Genomic DNA, 20,778 nt, shown 5'->3' with positions numbered 1-20,778 from the left:
CAACGTGCAATTCCATTGCGGTTAAACTAGGGGATCTCAGCTTGGACTGGTTGGCATTCGCGGATGACTTGATTATGTTTGATCTCACGCCTTTTGGGCTTCAAAACAAACTAGAATGTTTAGCAGAATTCTGTGAGAATCATAATCTCCAGCTAAATCCAAAGAAATCACATATCTTGGTGTTCACAAACAACCGGAAGATCGTAAGATACCAATGGAATAATAGGGGGCTCCCGATTCCACGTGCTTTGGGTATGATCTATTTGGGGTATAATTTGAATAACTTTGATTCGATTGATAAATGGAAAGTAGAAATCTCAATCAAGGCTATGCCGTTGATTGCCCAAATGAAATTAAACTACTCACGAATCTGTAATTTTTCCATGATTCCTCTGATTGACTTTTACAAACTTAAAGTAGAAGCAATTATCATATATGGCTTAGTGTCAGGAAGGTCTGTAATCTCCTCTTGCTCCTGAGATGCCTCAGACTCCCTTTCCTCCCCTTCCTCCTCACCTCGACTTCGAGGCCAACAGTCTCCGGCGTTGAGTCAGCTTCGGGTTGTCCTTTGTTCGAGTCTTCACCCCTTTTTTTTTAAGATAGGGACGACCAAGGTGGGACCCCACAGTGACACCCTTTGGGTGATCTGTGGCAACCCTCCTCGGTCGCTGGTCAAAGGGGAAAAAGCCAGTGGCACAAAAAACCCTGGAAGAGTAGAATCTTCAAGTGCAGTGATGTAGCTATTAACACACTCCGGAATCAGCAGCAGAGGGAGAGGAACTGGTGGACTCTGTCCGGAAATAGATTCCAACGAGAATCGGGTATGAGACCAGGTAAGTGGAATAGTTCCAGCACGGATAGTCAGAAGAGGGCTAGGAGAGGCAATCCGCAAGGCAGGCAGTGGTCGGTACACCGGGATATCAACAAGAAGTGGTTTCCGATACAGGATAAACAGATGAGGGCTAGGCGAGGCAATCCAACAAGGCAGGCAGCGGTCAGTACACGGAAATATCAAGCAGGATAGGAACAGAGGAGGGCTAAAGAAGAGGACCAAGAGAGGTAAGCACAACACTGGAAGGGAGAAATCAACAGAGTAAGTATAATGAGAAACACACAAGACGGGAGGGGGGGAAGGAGAGACGGGAACGGAACAGACCAGGGAGGAAGAGCAAAGTACGCGGGAGAACCCCGGCAAGAGGTAAGGAAAACAAGGGAAGGAAAAAAGGGGCGAAAGAGGAAAGGAAGGGCAACGGGCGGAAAAGGAAAAACTACTCGAAAAACAGCAGCGCTGGAAAACAGGACGAAACACTGTACGTTGCAACGCACCCAACCCCGGAAGTGAAAGGAATAAATACCGGTGTCAGGAACGTCGCCACGACAGCTAGACCTGCACAGCGCGTTTCCCAAAACGTGATGGAACCTGCAATGGTGGGCGCAGCTTCCACTTCTTCCAAAGCCGCCAGGTTCCTTGAGGCGTGACAGTATGCCCCCTCCTAAGGTCCACCCCACCAGGTTTATTTGGGTGTCTGAAATGGAACCTATGTAACAGGAGGGGAGTATTTAAATGTGATCTGGGTTCCCATGTGTCTTCAGACCTCAGGTATCCTTTCCAGTGGACTAGGTACTCCAAAAGTCCCTTATGATATCGAGAGTCACATATTTGGGATACCTCATAGATGTCTTCAGCGGGATCCGGAGGGACCGGAGTGTTATTCCTTTTTCGGGACCACTTATCTTCCATGAAGGCCTTCAATTGTGAGGTGTGAAACACCGGGGGTACGCGACGTAATAGTGTAGGCAGCTGTAAGCGAAAGGCTACTGGGTTGACTACTTGTGTTATCTTGTATGGACCAATAAATCTAGGGGACAGCTTAGATGGACGTACCCAACGTGGTGAGAATTTAGTGGACAGAAGCACTTTGGAACCAACTCCCCAATCGGGCACCGGTCTCCGGTGTTTATTAGCTTGGGATCTATTTCTCTCTTGAGCCTCTATGAGTCCCAGCCTAGCCTTGGTATGAGCCTCTCGGATAGTCGCTAATGAAGCTTCCACAGAGGGCACGGAGGACTCAATGTTGGTCAAGGGAAGAAAGGTACAGGGATGATAACCGTACGTACAAGAAAAAGGGCTAGTACAGAGGGGAGAGTGGCAAGTGTTGTTATAGGAGAATTCGGCCGTCGGGAGTAACTGGACCCAATCATCATGTTGTTGGTTGACAAAACACCGGAGATACTGCTCCAAGGTTCCATTTAGATGTTCAGTTTGTCCATTAGATTGTGGATGGAACCCAGAGGTCAATGCCCTTTCAATGCCTAATCTCTTGCATAAGGCAGACCAGAAATGAGAGGTGTACTGGCTACCATGGTCTGAGATGACCTTAGTAGGCATACGTGTAGCTTGAATATGTCTCTCAAGAAAACCTCAGCCATGTGAGACGCAGAAGGTACCCCAGGTAGAGACGAAAAATGCGCCATTTTAGTGAATGAATCGATGACCACCATTATACAGGTACAACCCTGAGACTCTGGCAACTCTACGATGAAGTCAGTCGATATAGTGGTCCATGGGCCTGTAGGAATGGCACAGGCTTCCAACAATCCTAGAGGCCATTGTGTGGAGTACTTGTTACGAAGACAGGTGACACAAGACTGAACATATTGTCTGGTCTCTTCCTTCATCTTTGGCCAAACCAAAAAAAATATCTTGATAGGAGTTCTTGAGTATTACGAATGCCACGATGACCCGCAATCTTGGTATCATGGCACCAGGATAATGCTGTCTTCCTTAAAGACGAAGTTGGCAGATACAACTTGTCGTTGATCAGATATAGCCCATCCTTGATTACATAATCTGTCTTGTCGCTATGTTTTTCTGCTTCAAATCTCCCTCCAGAATCGTCCTTGACCTGTTGCAGGAACGTAGACACCACTCCTATTCTCTGAGATCTTGCAAACATCAAATCTGTGGTAGCTTCTTGTTCAGACAGATAGTCACTGCGTCGGGACAGGGCATCAGCCACTAAGTTTTGTTCACTCGGGATGTAAGTAATATTGAAATCAAATTGGACGAAAAAATGAGCCCACCTTGCCTGTCTTGTGTTATAACATTCAAATTGACGCAACACCTGCAAATTCTTATGATCCGTTCGGAGGGTAAAAGGGTGTTCTCCACCTTGGAGGAGGTGTCGCCACTCTGTGCACGCTAATTTCATAGCCAGCAATTCCCTCTCTATCACAGAGTAGTTACGTTGACTGGTGTTCAGTGTTTTGGAATAATAAGACACCGGATGTTCCTTACCCTCATACTCCTGCAGTAATACTGCACCGATTGCGGCAGAAGAAGCGTCAGCTTCCACTATAAAGGGACGGAGCTGGTCAGGTTGCCTTAATATGGGAGCTGAACAGAAAGCTTGTTTGAGTTGTTGGAAACTCTCCTCAGCTTGAGGAGACCATTGGAAAGGGGAGGAAGATTTCTTAAGAAGTGAGGTCATCGGGAGTACCCGTTGTGAGAAGTTTGGGATAATTTTCCGGTAGAAATTCGATAATCCAAGGAATCTCTGGATGTCTTTAACAGACTTAGGAGACGGCCATTCGAGAATGGAATTGACCTTCTGAGGGTCCATAGCAATTCCCTCTGAGGAAAGAATGTATCCTAAATATGATATGGACATCGCCGAAAACACACACTTTTCCTATTTTACTGATAGATGGTTGTCTTTGAGTCTGTGAAAAACCTCCTTGACATGAGTGTTATGCTCTACTTGAGTGTGGGAAAAGACCAATATGTCATCGAGATAAATGATGACAGAGTGTCCCAGGAGATCCGAAAAAAGTCTGTCCATAAAACGTTGGAATATCGATGGAGCATTTACAAGGCCGAAGGGCATCACTTGATACTCATATAAACCAAAGGGAGTCCTAAAGGCTGTCTTCCACTCATCTCCGGATTGTATACGAAGCAGATGGTAAGCATTGCGTAAGTCTAGTTTTGTAAACACAGTGGCTGACTGCACGGCATGAATGATTTCAGAGATGAGGGGCATAGGATATCTGTCCTTAATGGTTACTTTGTTTAATCCTCTGTAATCTATACAGGGGCGTAGCTCTTGAGTGTCTTTCTTGGGAATGAAGAATAAAGAGGCACCTGCAGGAGATTTGGATGGTCTGATCAACTCATTGGCTAGGTTCTTGTCAAGGTAATCTCTCAGATACTGCCTTTCTTGCATTGTCAAGGGCTACATGCGACAAAATGGGATCAAGGCACCTGGGTGCAAATCAATAGAGCAGTCTTCGGGTCTGCGAGGAGGGAGCTCCAGAGGGATCTTCTCCGTCACCACTTCAGTGTACCCTCTCAAATAGGATGGTAAACAATCTATGGTCTTAGATTCAACCCCACAGGAAGTTTGAACCGTAGAAAAGGTTGGTTTTGGCAAACAGCTTGCCTTGCAGAAGGTGGAATGAAAACTTAACAGGTTTCTGGACCAGTCAATGGTGGGATAATGCCGGCGCAACCATCCAATGCCTAGAATCAAAGGGAAGTGAGCAGCTCTGATGATATCAAAGGAACGGCGTTCTGTATGCTGCATGATGCGCATGGTGAGAATTTCAGTAGAATGGGTAATGAGGCCGGAGCTCAAAGGCTCGCCATCTACTCCCTCCACCTTCTGATCCTCGGTCTTGTCTATCCGAGTCAGTCCTTGGCTCTCTGCCCAGTGGGTATCAATGAAATTTCCTGCGGCTCCACAATCCAGGAGGGCCTGAGTCTGTATGGAGGTCTGGCCAATCAGAAGGGTGACTGCCATCACCATGAGTCAAGCATCGTCAGAACTCTCCAAAGTGGTGACTGAGAGGGTAACAAAGGGACTGGAATCCTTCCCTCTGTAATACGTCCCCAAATTTACCGAGGGTGCTCGTTTCCCGAGCGCCTGGGATGTACATCAGGACAGTCTCGAAGTAAGTGAGTCGAAGATCCACAGTACATACATAGACTCCCTTCACGCCTCCTCCTGCGTTCTTCAGCCGAGAGAGGGGAGCGGGTGATGCCGATCTGCATAGGTTCTTCTCGAGAGAGACGAGTAGAGGGAGGTGGTGCCGAAGGAGGAGGAACTGGAGGCATCGGAATTCCACTCTTTATCGCATCCAAGAACTCCTTTAATCTCTTGGGCGTTCCATCAAACTTCCCAGAAACTAACGGTAGGGGAGGCAAGTCGGTAGTCGGTGGGTCCCGCTCTGCTATCCTCTGTTGTAGCGCAGCATTAGCGCCCTTAAGATTCTGGACTTCCAGGCTCAGGTTTTGGACTGCAGCTACTAGCTCCTGAACCTGCTGCGGAGTGGCCATGTCGAATTTGTGGCGTTGCAAACTGTCAGGAAGGTCTGTAATCTCCTCTTCCTCCTGAGATGCCCCAGACTCCCTTTCCTCCCCTTCCTCCTCACCTCGAAGTCTCCGGCGTTGAGTCAGCTTCGGGTTGTCCTTTGTTCGAGTCTTCACCCCTTTTTTTTGAAGATAGGGACGACCAAGGTAGGACACCCTTTGGGTGATCTGTGGCAACCCTCCTCGGTCGCTGGTCAATGGGGAAAAAGCCAGTGGCACAAAAAACCCCGGAAGAGTAGAATCTTCAAGCGCAGTGATGTAGCTATTAACACACTCCGGAATCAGCAGCAGAGGGAGAGGAGCTGGTGGACTCCGTCCAGAAATAGATTCCAACGAGAATCGGGTATGAGACCAGGTAAGTGGAATAGTTCCAGCACGGATAGTCAGAAGAGGGCTAGGAGAGGCAATCCGCAAGGCAGGCAGCGGTCAGTACACGGAAATATCAAGCAGGATAGGAACAGAGGAGGGCTAAAGAAGAGGACCAAGAGAGGTAAGCACAACACCAGAAGGGAGAAATCAACAGAGTAAGTATAACGAGAAACACACAAGACGGGAGGGGGGGAAGGATGAGAGACGGGAACGGAACAGACCAGGGAGGAAGAGCAAAGTATGCGGGAGAACCCCGGCAAGAGGTAAGGAAAACAAGGGAAGAAAAAAAGGGGCGAAAGAGGAAAGGAAGGGCAACGGGCGGAAAAGGAAAAACTACTCGAAAAACAGCAGCGCTGGAAAACAGGACGAAACACTGTATGTTGCAACGCACCCGACCCCGGAAGTGAAAGGAATAAATACTGGTGTCGGGAACGTCGCCACGACAGCTAGACCTGCACAGCGCGTTTCCCAAAACGTGATGGAATCCACAATGTCGGGCGCAGCTTCCACTTCTTCCAAAGCCGCCAGGTTCCTTGAGGCGTGACACTTACATCTGTGCTATTTGGAAATTGGTCCGATGTTAAACAAAATTCAGGGGAAAATATGGAAGAAAGTATTACATTTGCCTATGTCACTACCAAATTCGATTATTATACATGAATTGGGACTGACATCCCTTGCTACTAAATATCTATGGCGTAAGCTTGCGTCCTATGCAAAAATGCTAGATCCATTGCCAAACTCCCTCTATGAAGATCTTGCCAACATGTTAAAGAAGGGTGTTCCAGCATCTATAGCTGAAGCAGGAAAAGGTTGTAAAGAGAATCTTGCATTATTAGCCATGGATGGGGAAGATCTAACAAAACGTCCTCAAGTGGTAAAGGTGAGGCTCATACAATATGACTGGGCAGTGAACTCAGACAAAATTGGGTTATATACTTTATTTAAAGAGTATGCTAAGTTTCGGAACAAACAGTCACCCCTATTGCCTTACCTGAGACAGTGTCCTGGCCATAAAATACGCTCTCTTTATATGAGATTCAAATTCAACTTGTTACCAACATCAGAGCGGATTAAGAATTGGTCAAATAGTGCATTTTTAGAAGATGAAGGTTGTCGATTTTGTAAAAATCGCCAAAAAGAAACCTTGAAACATCTTGTTGTATATTGTGTCTTCTTTGCTAAAGCACGGCAAATTAACTTGATGAAATATCAAAATGAAATAACAGGTTATCAAAGTGAAATGCTCTGGTTACAATGTATGTGGGGCATCAGAATTCCTCTGATCATTGATCTAGTACAACTGTTATATGTTATTGAGAAGAACCTAAATTGTAAGAAATTCCGCCTAGATGGATCGGCGGATGAGCAGTGAGATTTATCGGTTGATGAGGTGGAAGTGCACTCAGTAACATTTATTTTAGAGCGCCGTAATGCAATTTGCCGTATTTCGTTTTTTAAATTTGTTTTAAGCAACTTAGTTTATTAGCTCTAACTTACGTAATTGTGCTATTGAAGTAACCAATCTTTGGGGCTACGTACTAGATCACAATTGTACTATGCCGCTAGAGTTGTAATTTGTTTGATTTTAACTGTGCTAGTTTCCCTGCACGGACTGTCTGGGTAATCAACTACATTACCCAGCAGCCTTGTAGTTCAGAGCTGCTTCTTAGCCTCAAACCCGGCGCGAACGCGCCGGCGCGAAGGAGGCAAGCCAGTCTGTGCCGGTCTGGCCGGACTATTTAAGTCCGTTGTCATTCACCTACCTCAAGTAACATTTATTTTAGAGCGCCGTAATGCAATTTGCCGTATTTCGTTTTTTAAATTTGTTTTAAGCAACTTAGTTTATTAGCTCTAACTTACGTAATTGTGCTATTGAAGTAACCAATCTTTGGGGCTACGTACTAGATCACAATTGTACTGTGCCGCTAGAGTTGTAATTTGTTTGATTTTAACTGTGCTTGTTTCCCTGCACGGACTGTCTGGGTAATCAACTACATTACCCAGCAGCCTTGTAGTTCAGAGCTGCTTCTTAGCCTCAAACCCGGCGCGAATGCGCCGGCGCGAAGGAGGCAAGCCGGTCTGTGCCGGTCTGTGGCCGGACATGTCGGCGTTTGGTGTAACTTGGAGCTGCGACCTCTATTTTCCTTTCCCCGTTCTACGGGCTACGTAGGATCACTCGGCGCATCCTAGTGCTTAGGTAAGCAGGGACGAGAGACATGCAGGCGTCAGTTGCAGAAATGCAAGCAAGCCTGCTGGAGGGGGAGGAGGCCACAAGCCATGAGAAGGAGGGGAATTCATTTGTTGATCCTCTCTGGGAGGGTACGGAGAAGCTGCTGTGCCTTAACATCGATCTTCTCAATACACGCTCCCTTTACAAACATGCTATTAACATCAAAGACATGATAACCTCTAATAATTTTGATATACTTTGTATAACTGAAACCTGGCTCAAAGACCCAGTGGGGCCCACATGTGAGCAGGCTATACCAGAAAACTACACTATTTACTACGACAATAGAGTGCAGGGAAGGGGAGGCGGGGTAGCAATAATTGCCAAGAACAGTCTTAAACCTTTTAAGGTGTCTATAGAATTCAGCGGGTGCGAGGTTCTGCACCTTAAACTGATCTTTTCACCCAACAACTGCCTTAACCTGATAGTTATTTACAGACCACCGTCATTGGTTTCAGACTTCTCTCTGGAACTCTGCTCTCACCTAAACTCATTGAGATCTGTTAATGTGTCAACGGTTGTCATGGGAGACTTGAACTTTTGGCGAGGGAACAAGAAGGACAAGGGGGCTATAGCGTTGGAAAAAGCTTTGAATAACCTTGACTTCATAGTTCTTAATAATGATCCCACCACGCCTCAGGGAAACCAGTTAGACTGCCTGTGTGGTTATAATATCTCACTACAAAACTGCAGTACCACTCCTTGTCTTTGGAGCGACCATCATTTGATATTGGGTAACCTAAAACTGCCTTGCTACACACATAAGCATAATCCTCACATCAAGGTAGTCAACAGAAATTTTAAAAATATAAATGAATTACAGCTTAAGTCCTGTACAGATAAAATTCTGTGTTCCTTTCAGGATCACGACACATGTGTTGAATTGCTAGACAAATATAACAAACACTTACTTGAGTTAGTAGAATCTGAGGCACCGCTCATTACCAAGCTAGCTAGGAGAAATAGCAACAGCCAAAAATGGTATACCCCAGAGCTCCTTTTATTGAAGAATGAAAAACGGACCGTGGAAAGAAAATGGATTACAGATAAATCGGTAGATAGTAAAGTGAGCTGGAAAAGGAAGGATAGGGAATATAAAGACAAAATCAAGTCAGCCAAGGCTAACTTCTTCAACTCGGAAATTGAGCTTGCTGGCAATCATACAAGTAAACTCTTCAATATTTTGAAGAGCATTGAAAAACCAGCATCTCTCACCCCCCCATTTATGCCCTCAGAGGAGGACTGTAACATGGTGCTCAATGCCTTTCAAGCCAAAACAGAAAAGGCGAGACAAAACATTATCAAGGCAAGAACGTCTTCTAAACAGGTGACCTGTCCCATAGAAGAGGACGTATTTGCCGGAGAGCAGATCTTTAAATTCGATCCCATCTCAGAGGCAGATTTGCTAGAGGTGTTGAATAGCATGAAACCTACTACCCGCGCAGAAAACATCCTGCCCCCTGGTATCATTCTCCAACACAAAGACATTTTTGCTCCTATCCTTCGGAGAATAGTGAATTCCTCGTTTCAAGAGGGCATGGTGCCTAAAGATTTGAAGAAAGTCACTATCACCCCACTTGTTAAGAAAGCGTGCCTAGATCCCAAAGACCCCGTAAACCTTCGTCCCATAACTAACTCGAATTTTGTTCTCAAACTATTAGATAAAGTAGCTACACAGCAACTTCAATACTTTGTAGAGAACCAGGAGATTTTGCACCAGCAAAAATCAGGCTTCAGAGCATCTCACAGCACTGAAACAGCCATGCTGGATTTGCAGAATCAGATGCTGAGTTTGTTGGATGAAAACAAGCTGGGGATGTTGATGCTCCTGGACCTAAGTGCCGCTTTTGACCTGGTGGATGACCACCTTCTCATCAAGGCGCTTAGAGAGAATGTTGGCTGCTCGGAGGGAGCCATCGACTGGCTTCTGTCCTTTCTATCTAATCGTCAAGCGAGAGTCCATTGGGGCAGCAGTTTCTCCGATCCATGTGACATTTTATTCGGAGTGCCACAGGGGGCCAGTTTATCACCAATGTTGTTTAACATATATATGCGCACAATGTGTAGCTTATTGGTGAAAGCTGGAGTGTCGTTTACAAACTATGCAGACGACACGCAACTCATTTTGGAGTTGGGGGTAGGAATCACGCCACGGACAGTGAAGTGATCGCCAGGGTTTATAAGATAATAGATGACTGGATGAAGGCAAATTGGATGTGCCTGAACGATGCAAAAACCAAACTGATGTTGTTTGGCCCCAGTCGTCTGCTGGAAAATCTGGGAGCAGAGTATAATTTGTTCCAAATTAAGAATGCCACTATTCATGTGGTCCCTAAGGTGAAGACTCTGGGTATGATGGTCGACTCTGCAGTCGACTCTCATGCCCAGACCAGTTATCTCCAAAAAAACACAACATACTATCTCAGGCTTATGAAAGCCATCAAACCATTGCTTAATGAGGCTAATAGGGCCACGATAGCCAGAGCCATTATCTTATCACGGCTCGACTACGGGAACGCCCTGCTGTTGGGGGCCTCATCTAAGGACCTATCCAGCTGTCAGGTGATCCGAACAATGCGGTTAGTTTAGTGAAAAATCTGAAGAGGAAAGACCATGTTACCGAAGAGCGGCTTTCTCTGCACTGGCTCAGAGTAGAGGAACGTATAAAGTTCAAGGCTCTTTGCCTGATTCACAAGTGCCTTTTTGGCATAGCTCCTGCGTACTTGAAGACGAGCCTAGTGCCCTACAATCCCAGTAAAAGTCTCCGCTTGGGGGGTAAATGCCTCTTGATCGTGCCTAAGTTCAAGTTGAAATCCGGGCTGGGCAGATCTTTTCTCGTGCTGGCTCCTAAACTGTGGAACAGCATCCCCGAACCCCTGAGGTCGGAAGTAAATCATTCTACCTTTAGGAAGCTGCTGAAGACATACCTCTTTAGATGAGAACTCGGAGGAAGTGAACGTTCCAGGGGTACTTATTAGGCCGTAGTTATTTTATATGTTATCCGTCATGTAGTAGCAGTGTTGTATGTCCAAGCGCCCTGATGCCTGCGGGCTATCGGCGCTATACAAAAACTAAATGCATACAAATACATACAGTAAAAGATGAAATATTAAAAGTACGTTTATTCCGATGGTGAAATTATTGATTTTAACTCAATTATAACTTTCACACCCTATGGAGGAAGTGATAATGCGCTGACATGTAAGCTATACATCCATAGTACCTAGCTTATAAATATGGTTTTGTGCAAAGTATCATTGCTGTGGGAGTCATTTTGTGCTGTTTAGAATGTTTTATGGTGTTATGTTGTTTTTATAAGTCATTAATGTCTTAAAAATAACTTTAAGAATTGTTGTAAAGATAATTTTGTATCGAAAAACAACAATAAAAGTTTAAAACATTTAAAAAAAAAATAATAATAAAATAAAATAACAGACATGTATGTCAATGTTCAAATACCCAATCTTGTAATTTGTTCACATGTGGATATAATCCACCTTGCTTGCTGTGAAATCATGGGTTATAACCCCACCTACAACAAAGTACGATTCAGTATCACAAATGGTTAGATCAAAAATGGTATCCACTCAGTATATGTGCGTTCCAAATCATGTTATCAAAAAAATACAGATTTTCCATGCATTCGTTACAGAAAGTCATGATTATTTTAAAGACTCGGAGGCGAAAGATTATGCTCTCAACTTCTCTTTACTACTCGAGCAGCAATTTCAACAAAATAATTATAAAAAACAAATAACACAAAAAAACAATTCCCAACAAAACCAGTGAATTTGTAGACTGTTTTTCATAAGCTGTTAACATCACGTGATTTCTCAGTCCAATTACAACTCCTCACATCCTCTTTAACACTTGCTGCAACCATAGTCCTTCCTCTTTCTTTTGCTGAACGTACATCCAAACTTGCGCCCCAACCGGTAGACGACTTTAACTTCATCTTGTTACCCTCTCAAGGTGTTGTCTTCTGCTCTGCCCCTGTTGAAAACATGTATAACCGGGAAAAAACAAAAGGGTCAATTAGGCTTGAAGAGCCGGGAATGCCACTGCCTTCCCAAACCATAGAACAAATGTACTGGTACACAAAAAACGGTTCCCTGGGAGAATAAAGGTATATTTGCAGTTGAAGGCAAAAGTGAGTGGTTGTGGCAACTGAAAAGTAGTCCCAAAAGTGAGATACAAGATGGTGAGCTGTTCTGGCCCTCAGGAAGGAAACCCTATCCCTAAAAGGTGGTGGGGGCGCCTGTCCCTAGACAGCGGATGGTGCAACGCCTATCTAAGAGGGATAGAAAGAGAGACTGTCCCTGACTCTCTACAAAGATTGTGGTTATCTATACAACACAATCAATTTTGTAACCAACAGCCTAACAAGAGGGAGGGGCAACCAACGGTGTTAGAGGTGAGTACGAGAGGGGAATTAGATCTCGTAGTCATGAACCAAGCTGCTTCAGTTAGCATGTGGGGACTGGAGTCATCAGGATTTTCAGCAATTTTTAATTACCCTGATGGCTCCACATTCCCTGCATGCTGATGGCTGCACAATCGCTGGGGATGTAAAACATAATACATTTTCTTAAACACACAAAACCCACTAGCTATGGGGTTTGCTATGGATAGAACCTATGCTATGTAGGTTCTTCGTAAGTTATCACAGTACCCCCTGCTGATATCGGGGATATCTCGTGGTGTTGTTGTGGAGCCACAACAGATCTGGTCGACCGGTTTCGATGGTGCACTGATGGTTTAGACCATCTTCTTCAGGACACAAATTTCTATACAAATTGGTCAATTAGATCTTCCTGCTGGCCTCTAAATCGGGCAGCACAAGCAGGCTGCTTGGAATCCTGGAGAGGAGACACAAATAACATTGCAAGAGGGGCATAAGTATTCCTCAAGTTTCAATGTTACAGAGTGGTGCAGCCAGAACCTGCTCAGAATCTAATTTGATGGCTGGTGATTGCTATACAGTACAGGGTTGCTCACTCTCTGTCAGAAACATTGTCACTGTTTGGTGTGGCTAAAAAAGCTAGACAACTTGTCCCTGAGAGGGGTTGGGGAAGGGGGGGCAAGAGTGGGGGTTGGGGGGAGACACTCAAAATGGGCTGGCAAAGGAGTGCGACCCTATTTTTTATAGAAAAGTGATGCCTGTGTCACGTTAGATCTATATCATGCTTGGTAATTCATTCAGTGCTAGCGCTGTTTGTGACATAGCTGTTTCAAAGATGGTGGATCAAAAAATGGCCTACCTGGATCCATGTTTGTGGTCCAGGAGGCATGTAAGATTCAGGAAACAGCATAGTAATCACGTAGGGATCGGAGCCTGCAACAGAAAGGACAGCGTAAGATAGAACTGCCTGTGTTCCCTATGAACAAGCAGTGGCTAGATAGTTGAACCGTGAGGTCAGGAGAACGTACCTGATTAGGTTCTTAGGAGAACCGCTGCAGCCTGCTCACTGGAAGAACGCCTATAGCGTTGTGAGCAGCTGCAGATGTTGCTGTCTTCCCCATATAACGTGGGAGAGGGGGCATGGCCTGCTTGCTCAGCGAGAGCGCGGCCAATCAGATGGTGCCAATTCGGAGGTCGACAGACATCTCTCCAATCCAGGCGCACTGTATCGCGGGTGTGCAAGCGCCGGAGGAGGAGGGCGTGGTCAAGCCTTCAGGGAGAAGGCGAGCCCTGCGCTGACACTCGGCGGATTGTAAATATGAAGGTTTCTTATCGCATCTGTGCACATAGGGCTGATGCGAACGCAGGCAGTGAATGCTAGGTTATGCAAAAAACAGAGGGTGTGGGTGTGCCGAGAGATGAGAACATTTTGCAAAAAAAAGTCTCGCAAAAAAAGTCAAGAAAATCCAAAACAGCTGCATGGTTGGATAAAGGTGTGCAGCCCGTCAGAAAGCAAGGGCAAACCGGTAAAAATTAAACAAAAGACACAGTTAATATGTATTGGTGGACACAGAAATGTGTGGTGTATCTATTGCATTGGCGCATTGCCCTGCACATGCTAACCCATAGTGGTCCATGATGGGGTGCTGGCGTACAGCGCCAACTGAGGGATGGGGTAAGCTGAGTGTTTGCATTACCATGTGGCAGAGGCTGAGGCACGCCAGGGAGGTGTGCCAGGTGTGGCTGAAGCAAAACACATGAGATGTCAGATTTGAAGGAAAGACGGTAGCCAACTGGGCCTTGCTGTGTATAGAGCGTGATGGTTCAAAATCATTGTTGAGATCGTTGGGCCACCGGTTGCGTTGATGCTGGCAAAATCTGGCAGCATGGGCCAGCTGCTCAAGGGCAGGTGCATGAGAGTGGTTCAAGAAGCTTAAAGACAGGGTTGTCCTTAGTGTTGTAGGACCGCAGGCTCCTGCCATTGCATGGCCTCATTCAGGCCTTGTTTGCAGGTATCTAGACGGAAAATCCATTTTTGTTCTTGTGCAAAGACCATGGCATGGTAGTTCCCTCCTCGTTTGGGACGCTTAATCTTCTCCAAGATGGTCCATTTAAAGGTTTCAGCTGTGTGTCCCTCGACCAGGAAATGTGGAACCGTGGGCTCTGTCAGTTTTTTGGTTCTAATGCAGGATCTATGTTCAATCATGCGTTTCTTGACCTCAAGGGCAGTCATGCCGATGTAGCGCAGAATGCACGTACAGGTCATCATGTACACCACACCTTTGGCATTGCAGTTGGTAAAATGTTTTTGGACCCACAGTGTCTTGCAACCTATATCTACCGTGGTACTGCGAGTGGTCTGTTTGCACATGGAGCATAGCCCGCATGGACTGTGTCCCATTGGGTGATTCTTGTTCCATAGTGTACCTTGCTTATCTGACGCAGTGCCTGCATCTGCTCGTACTGTTTTGACCAGTCCATCTCTCAGGTTGCATCTTCTTTTCAGTGCAAACCATGATGGCGGTATGGTAGATGTGCCTGTGTTGAGGATGGGCCACAGGGACTTAATCTCCTTTTTTATTTTGTTGAGAAGCAGAGAGTAATTCAGTACTGCTGTGATCAGGGGGTCATCGTTCTTCTTCTTGTGTTGCTCCAGTGTGCATGGGCGTGGGATGTGTCTGGCCCTTTTGCATGTGTTGTTGACGATTCTCTGTGGGTAGCCACGCTGGATGAGCTGGTTCTTAAGGATTTTAACCTGGGTAGTGTAGTCGTTGGTTCTGCTACAAAGGCGACGATAGCGCAAAAATTGTCCAAAGGGTAAATTGTCCTTTAGCGATTGTGGATGGTAGCTGGAGTATGTGAGCAACGAGTTCTTGTCAGTGTCTTTTCGGTAGACCTTGGAGATGAGCCCTCCCTCTGATGCTGCAATTGCTAGGTCAAGGAAATGGGTCTGTCTCTTGTCTTTGTCCATAATAAATTGGAGATGGATCTTCTGTGCATTAATCCATGCATGGAATGCTATGAGTTCTTCGTTTGTTCCTCTGAAGATGACAAAAATGTCATCTATGTAGCGACGCCAAATGAGCAATTTTACATGGAACAGATTAGTTTGTGGGTATATGTACTTGAGCTCAAAAGAATTGACGTACAGGTTGGCTAGACTGGGTGCAACGATTGCACCCATGGCAGTGCCGGAATCCTGCTGATAAAATTGGTCATTGAACACAAAGTAGTTTCTCGTGAGTGCTATCTCGGCCAGGGAAGATATGAAGGAAGATGGTACCCTATACAGCTCCTTGAGTCAAGGAGTTCACTGAGCATGGTCAGAGTTTCCTGTTGCAGAATCTTTGTGTAAAGGGATTCAATATCAATGGTAACTAGCCAGTCAAGTTCCGGGTTGAATGTCAGGGAGTCAAGGAGGATGAGCATAGCCATAGAGTCTTTTATGTAGGATTTCATTTTGGGGATTTTGCTCCTAATGAAGAAGTCTACATATTGGGACAGGGGTTGCAAGATGGATTGAATCCCTGACATGATGGGTCGGCCGGGCGTTGGAAAAATGCCCTTGTGTATTTTGGGCAAGGCATACAAGGCCGTAATCCTAGGGTGCTGTGGTGTTAGGAAAGATGCTTCCCTAGAACTCAGATAACATTCTGATTCTGCTTCTTCTGTGATGGATGCGATCAGTGCCTGTAGTGATGCTGTCTGATCACTGTGGAGGGGGTGATAGCTCACATTGTCACTGAGGAGGGCTTCTACCATCTTCATGTAGTCACTGGTGTTCCGAATGACAATTGCCCCTCCTTTGTCTGCTGGTTTAATGGTGATGGAGGTATTGTTTGCCAAAGCGGAGAGGGCTTTGAGTTGAGGTTTGGAGCAATTGTTATGGACGAAGGGGATATCTGCCTCGATTTCTGAAAGTTTCTTCATAAGTGCTTGTTAAAACGTGATGGATTCGGCAGTGTAGGTGCTGGAGGGTACGCAGAACTGCGATAGGGGTAGCAACCCAGTGGTGTCTTGTTGATCGTTGGTTTTATCAGCAAAAAATTGTTTAAGGTGTATCTTCCGTAGTAGTTGGGTACATTCAATCCTGGTTTGAAATGGTTCATATCGTGCTGTGGGTATGAAAGAGAGGCCCCTTTGCAGGATCTCTTCCTCTGACTGCGTCAGATTGTATGATGATTGATTCACAATTAGGGAGGTGGTGGTAGTGTTGCCTGTCCTCTGCTGTGCGTGACCACAGTGGATTGTTGTTATGTTTTCCATCTGGGCCTGCGTTGTTCTCTGCCGCGCTGGCCTAAAAAAGGTACCGCAGGGGTGTTGTATTGTGCAGGAACAATGAACTGAACTCATTGGCCCTGGCGTCCATAACTGCCAGAGCTATTACTGGAGTTAGTGCTAGAGTTAGACCATGTCCTGTTCAGGCCTCTCTGGGAGTTCTGAAAAGCTAGTGGGTTTTGTGTTTTTAAGAAAATGTATTATGTTTTACATCCCCAGCGATTGGGCAACCATCAGCATGCAGAGAACGTGGAGCCATCAGGGTAATTAAAAATTGCTCAAAATCCTGATGACTCCAGTCCCCACATGCTAACTGAAGCAGCTTGGCTCATGACTACGAGATCTATTTCCCCTCTCATACTCATCTCTAACACCGTTGGTTGCCCCTCCCTCTTGTTAGGCTATTGGTTACAAAATTGAGTGTGTTGTATAGATAACCACATTCTTTGTAAAGAGTCAGGGACAGTCTCTCTTTCTATCCCTCTTTGATAGGCGTTGCACCCTCCGCTGTCTAGGGACAGGCACCCCCCCCTTTTAGGGATAGGGTGTCCTTCCTGAGGGCCAGAACAGCTCACCATCTTGTATCTCACTTTAGGGACTACTTTTCAGTTGCCACAACCACTCACGTTTGCCTTCAACTGCAAATATACCTTTATTCTCCCAAGGAACCTTTTTTTGTGTACCGAAAACATGTATAAACCATCAGCTATCTCATCATGAACGGGTGGGCAATCACATAACAATAACATTACAATATCATATACATCATTCTTCAAATACCATATTTACACATTTTTATTGTAGCGATTGAAATTGGGTGGAATAATCTTTGGCCTCTGAGTCTTTAATAGAATCATGACTTTCTGTAACAAATGTATGGAAAATTTGTATTCCATGTCAAGACTCGGAGGCTCAGATTATGCTTGTTTAAAGCTTACTTACCACCAACGACGCTACTTGTTCTACTGGTCCAAAATAAAATTCTTAAACGTTTCCACATTAGACCAGTCTGCCGCCTTCAATATATCTTCTAGGCGGGCTCCTGCCATAAAGGCCGACGATGCCATAGCACCCCTTGTGGAATGAGCTCCGAACTGACCTGCATCTATGCCTGCCTCTGCCATACACCACCTTACCCATCTAGAAAAGGTGGCTGATGCTACAGCTTTAAAAGGCTTCCTAATAGCTATCAACAATTGATATTCCCCATTGGGTCTCACCATATTCGCCCTGTCTTCATATACTTGCAAGCACCTAACCGGACACAATTTAGGCTTCCCCGGAAAAGCCATATACTCAACCGATTTAATGTTTGTCTTCGTTCTCTTCTCTATATAAAATACTACTCCTGAAGGTGAAAAGGATTTCCTATTTACCTCTAAGGCCTTCACATCAGACACATCAGACACTCTCTTGCATGAAATCAAACATAACAAAGTAGTTAACTTAGCCCACAGCGCTTTCCTAGAAAGATACTCATTGTCTGGCCAAGTTTCAAACATCCTTAATACCACACTCATATTCCACAAACGAGAATATCTAGGTGTGGGTGGTCTCATGCATCTAACCCCTTTCAGAAGCCTACATACTAGGGGGTGCTCACCTGCTGGTCTACCCTCAATGTACACATGACCTGCTGATATCGCCAATCTATAATTGTTAATGGTCCTGTAAGCTTTTGCCTGAGCCGCCTGTGCTGCCAAAAAATTCACTATGTGTACTACATCTGTACGTATGGGATCAACCTTTCTCTCCATACACCAATTACTACATCTACTCCATGCCACTTTGTAGGCCCTCCCTGTAGCTGGGGCCCATGATTCCCTAATAAACTCCTGAGCCGTCCCCGAAAGTCCTGTCTTGGACCAATTCTTCCTGAAATCGCCCATGCTATTAGGTTCAAGTTCCCTGACCATACCAATGGGTGAGTTTCTCCTGATGGATTTAACAATATGTCCTCTCAGCGTTGTAGCAAATTTTGAGCCTTGTAAGACAACTCCAGAAGGTCCGGAAACCAAGCCTGAACTCGCCAGTCCGGTGTCACTAGAATCACTGTAGCTTTTTGCCGCCTGACCTGCGCCAATGTACGCGCTATCATGGTGAACGGAGGGGAAGCATATTCTTTTGGTGGTCCCCAAACTTGGAGAAATGCATCTGTCGCCGTTGCTTCCGGATCTGGTCTCCAGCTGTAAAACCTGGAGATCCTCCTGTTCAATCTTGACGCGAACAGATCCATGTGACACGGACAATTTCTCTCCTTTCCATAAAAACTGCAATAGCCTCCTCTAATCCCTTTGAATCGGAATTGTTAGATATGCATCTCTGAGATCTATCCTTGCCAACCAATCTCATCTCTGAAGGACATCTCTTAAAAGATGAATCCCTTCCATTTTGAAGTGTCTGTACACTAGAAAATAATTCAGTCCTTTTAGATTTATCACTGGTCTTACCTTATTTTTCCCTTTCACTAAAAACAGGTTGCTTATGAAACCTCCCAGACCTTCTGAGGCTGGGCCTATTCCGTTCTTTACCTTGAGTAACTCTACCTCTCTGTCCAATAGCTCTTCGTCCTGTTTGCTGAACCTTATCTTCCTCGACAACATCACTTGAGGCGGTTCTTGCCAAAATTCCAACTGAAAACCTTACAGTCTGTCTCACCTACGCATCCGAGGATAAGTCCTCCCATTTTTCTACATGCTCACATCCACCTTTTCTACTGCTTTTATTTCTCTCACCTGAATTATTCTGTTGCTGTTGTCTATTGTTACTTCTCCAACATCTACCCCTGCCTCTTCCCCTAGAAGGGAAGAAGGGGTTTGATCTTCGGTCTTCTTGCTTCCAATTAGATCTGTCACTATAGGACCTTCTATACTGGCCGCAGCTGGAAGAGCGGTCCTTTCCTCCTCATGCCCTGTCAAAAAACTTTCGTCCAAAAATGTTCTTCAATGAAGATTGCACCCTGTCCATGGACGCATATGTGCTAGCAAATTTTGCCATATCCTTGATAAACAGGTCTCCCAACAGCTTGCCCCTTGCTGCAGTCGCCTGTTCTGATGCCGCCAGCTCACCTAGCCTGGTGTCCAATTTAATTAAAATGGACCTTCTCCTCTCAGTGGCCAGCGCCGTGTTGGCATTTTCCAACAGGCATAGCGTCCTCTGTGCCCAACCAGCCTCAATGTCTGGATCCATGGGCTCCTTCTTATATTTGGCTTCCTCAGCCAGCTGCCAGATGTTTGTAATCGGCCCCAACATGTCCAATAGTTTATCCTGAAAGGACCTGTCAATGCCTCTCTTCACGTCCTTCCCATATCTGCCAAGGAACGTGATTATCCTGTCATCAATCTCTGGAGTCTCGGCCACCCGTCCGGCACCCTCAGCCTCGGGTATTCCGCTTTTAGCTTGCTTCTTGCTTGTTTGCTCAACGGTGCCCTCAATCGTTTCCTGATATATTCCGCAATCTTTTCCAGAGGATCCCACTCATTGGACCTCGGATGCACCAGGTCGTCCGGATCGAACTCATCTTTCTGTGGGTCCTCCTCTTCCCTCCTGCCTTTCTTGCCTTTGGGCTGCCATTCGTCCTCATCTGGGGAGGTCTGGCTCTCTGATGTACTGTATATCTCTGATTTCGAACTGCTTCTGCAGTAATCCTCATCAGATTCGCTCGAACTTGTGACACGTCGCCTTTCTTTTCCCCGCTTTGGATCTGCGAGGTGAACCCGGGGGGGGGGGGAGTCTGGGCACTACAGTCCATCCGGGTCTTTTTCTTACTTCCCCCTTTTCTTACTGTGAGCCTTGCCTTGCGACAAAGCCGCCAGGTCCTGTAATATGCCCCTCTCCCTATGGGGTCTCTCGGCACTATCCATTCTTTGAATTGCTTCGCTCATGCGTAAGCCACTCACATGAGGACCTTCTGATCCCTCTGAGTTATCACTCATCTTGATCAATGTGCCGTATAATATATATATACGTGCATTTTACTTGGGTTGGCCCTGTCAAATATGTATATACTTGTAGCTAGGCGAGTCTCTGCAATAATATATAGGTTGTCTTGGGACTAACCCCGTCAATAAGAGACTTATAGTTCAATACCTTAGGGTATCACCGCCCAGCCAGGCAGTTTGTGAG

The 20,778-nt window shown here is 45.7% G+C and overlaps 1 long non-coding RNA gene across 1 annotated transcript in view; it reads right to left on the bottom strand.

Moving 5' to 3' along the window:
• Positions 1–11,662: 11,662 nt before the first annotated feature.
• Positions 11,663–20,778, bottom strand: part of LOC138467535 (uncharacterized) — a 55,175-nt gene continuing 46,059 nt past the window's right edge. Inside the window, exon 2 of the long non-coding RNA XR_011268105.1 lies at positions 11,663–11,966. This is a non-coding gene — a long non-coding RNA (uncharacterized lncRNA). The remainder of the gene's footprint in view (positions 11,967–20,778) is intronic.

This window comes from Ambystoma mexicanum, chromosome 4q (assembly GCF_040938575.1).
Source record: "Ambystoma mexicanum isolate Mex_15411 chromosome 4q, UKY_AmexF1_1, whole genome shotgun sequence".
NCBI lineage: Eukaryota > Metazoa > Chordata > Amphibia > Caudata > Ambystomatidae > Ambystoma > Ambystoma mexicanum.
The sequence above is the reverse complement of the archived record's forward strand: the minus strand, read 5'-3'. Positions and strand labels throughout refer to the sequence as shown.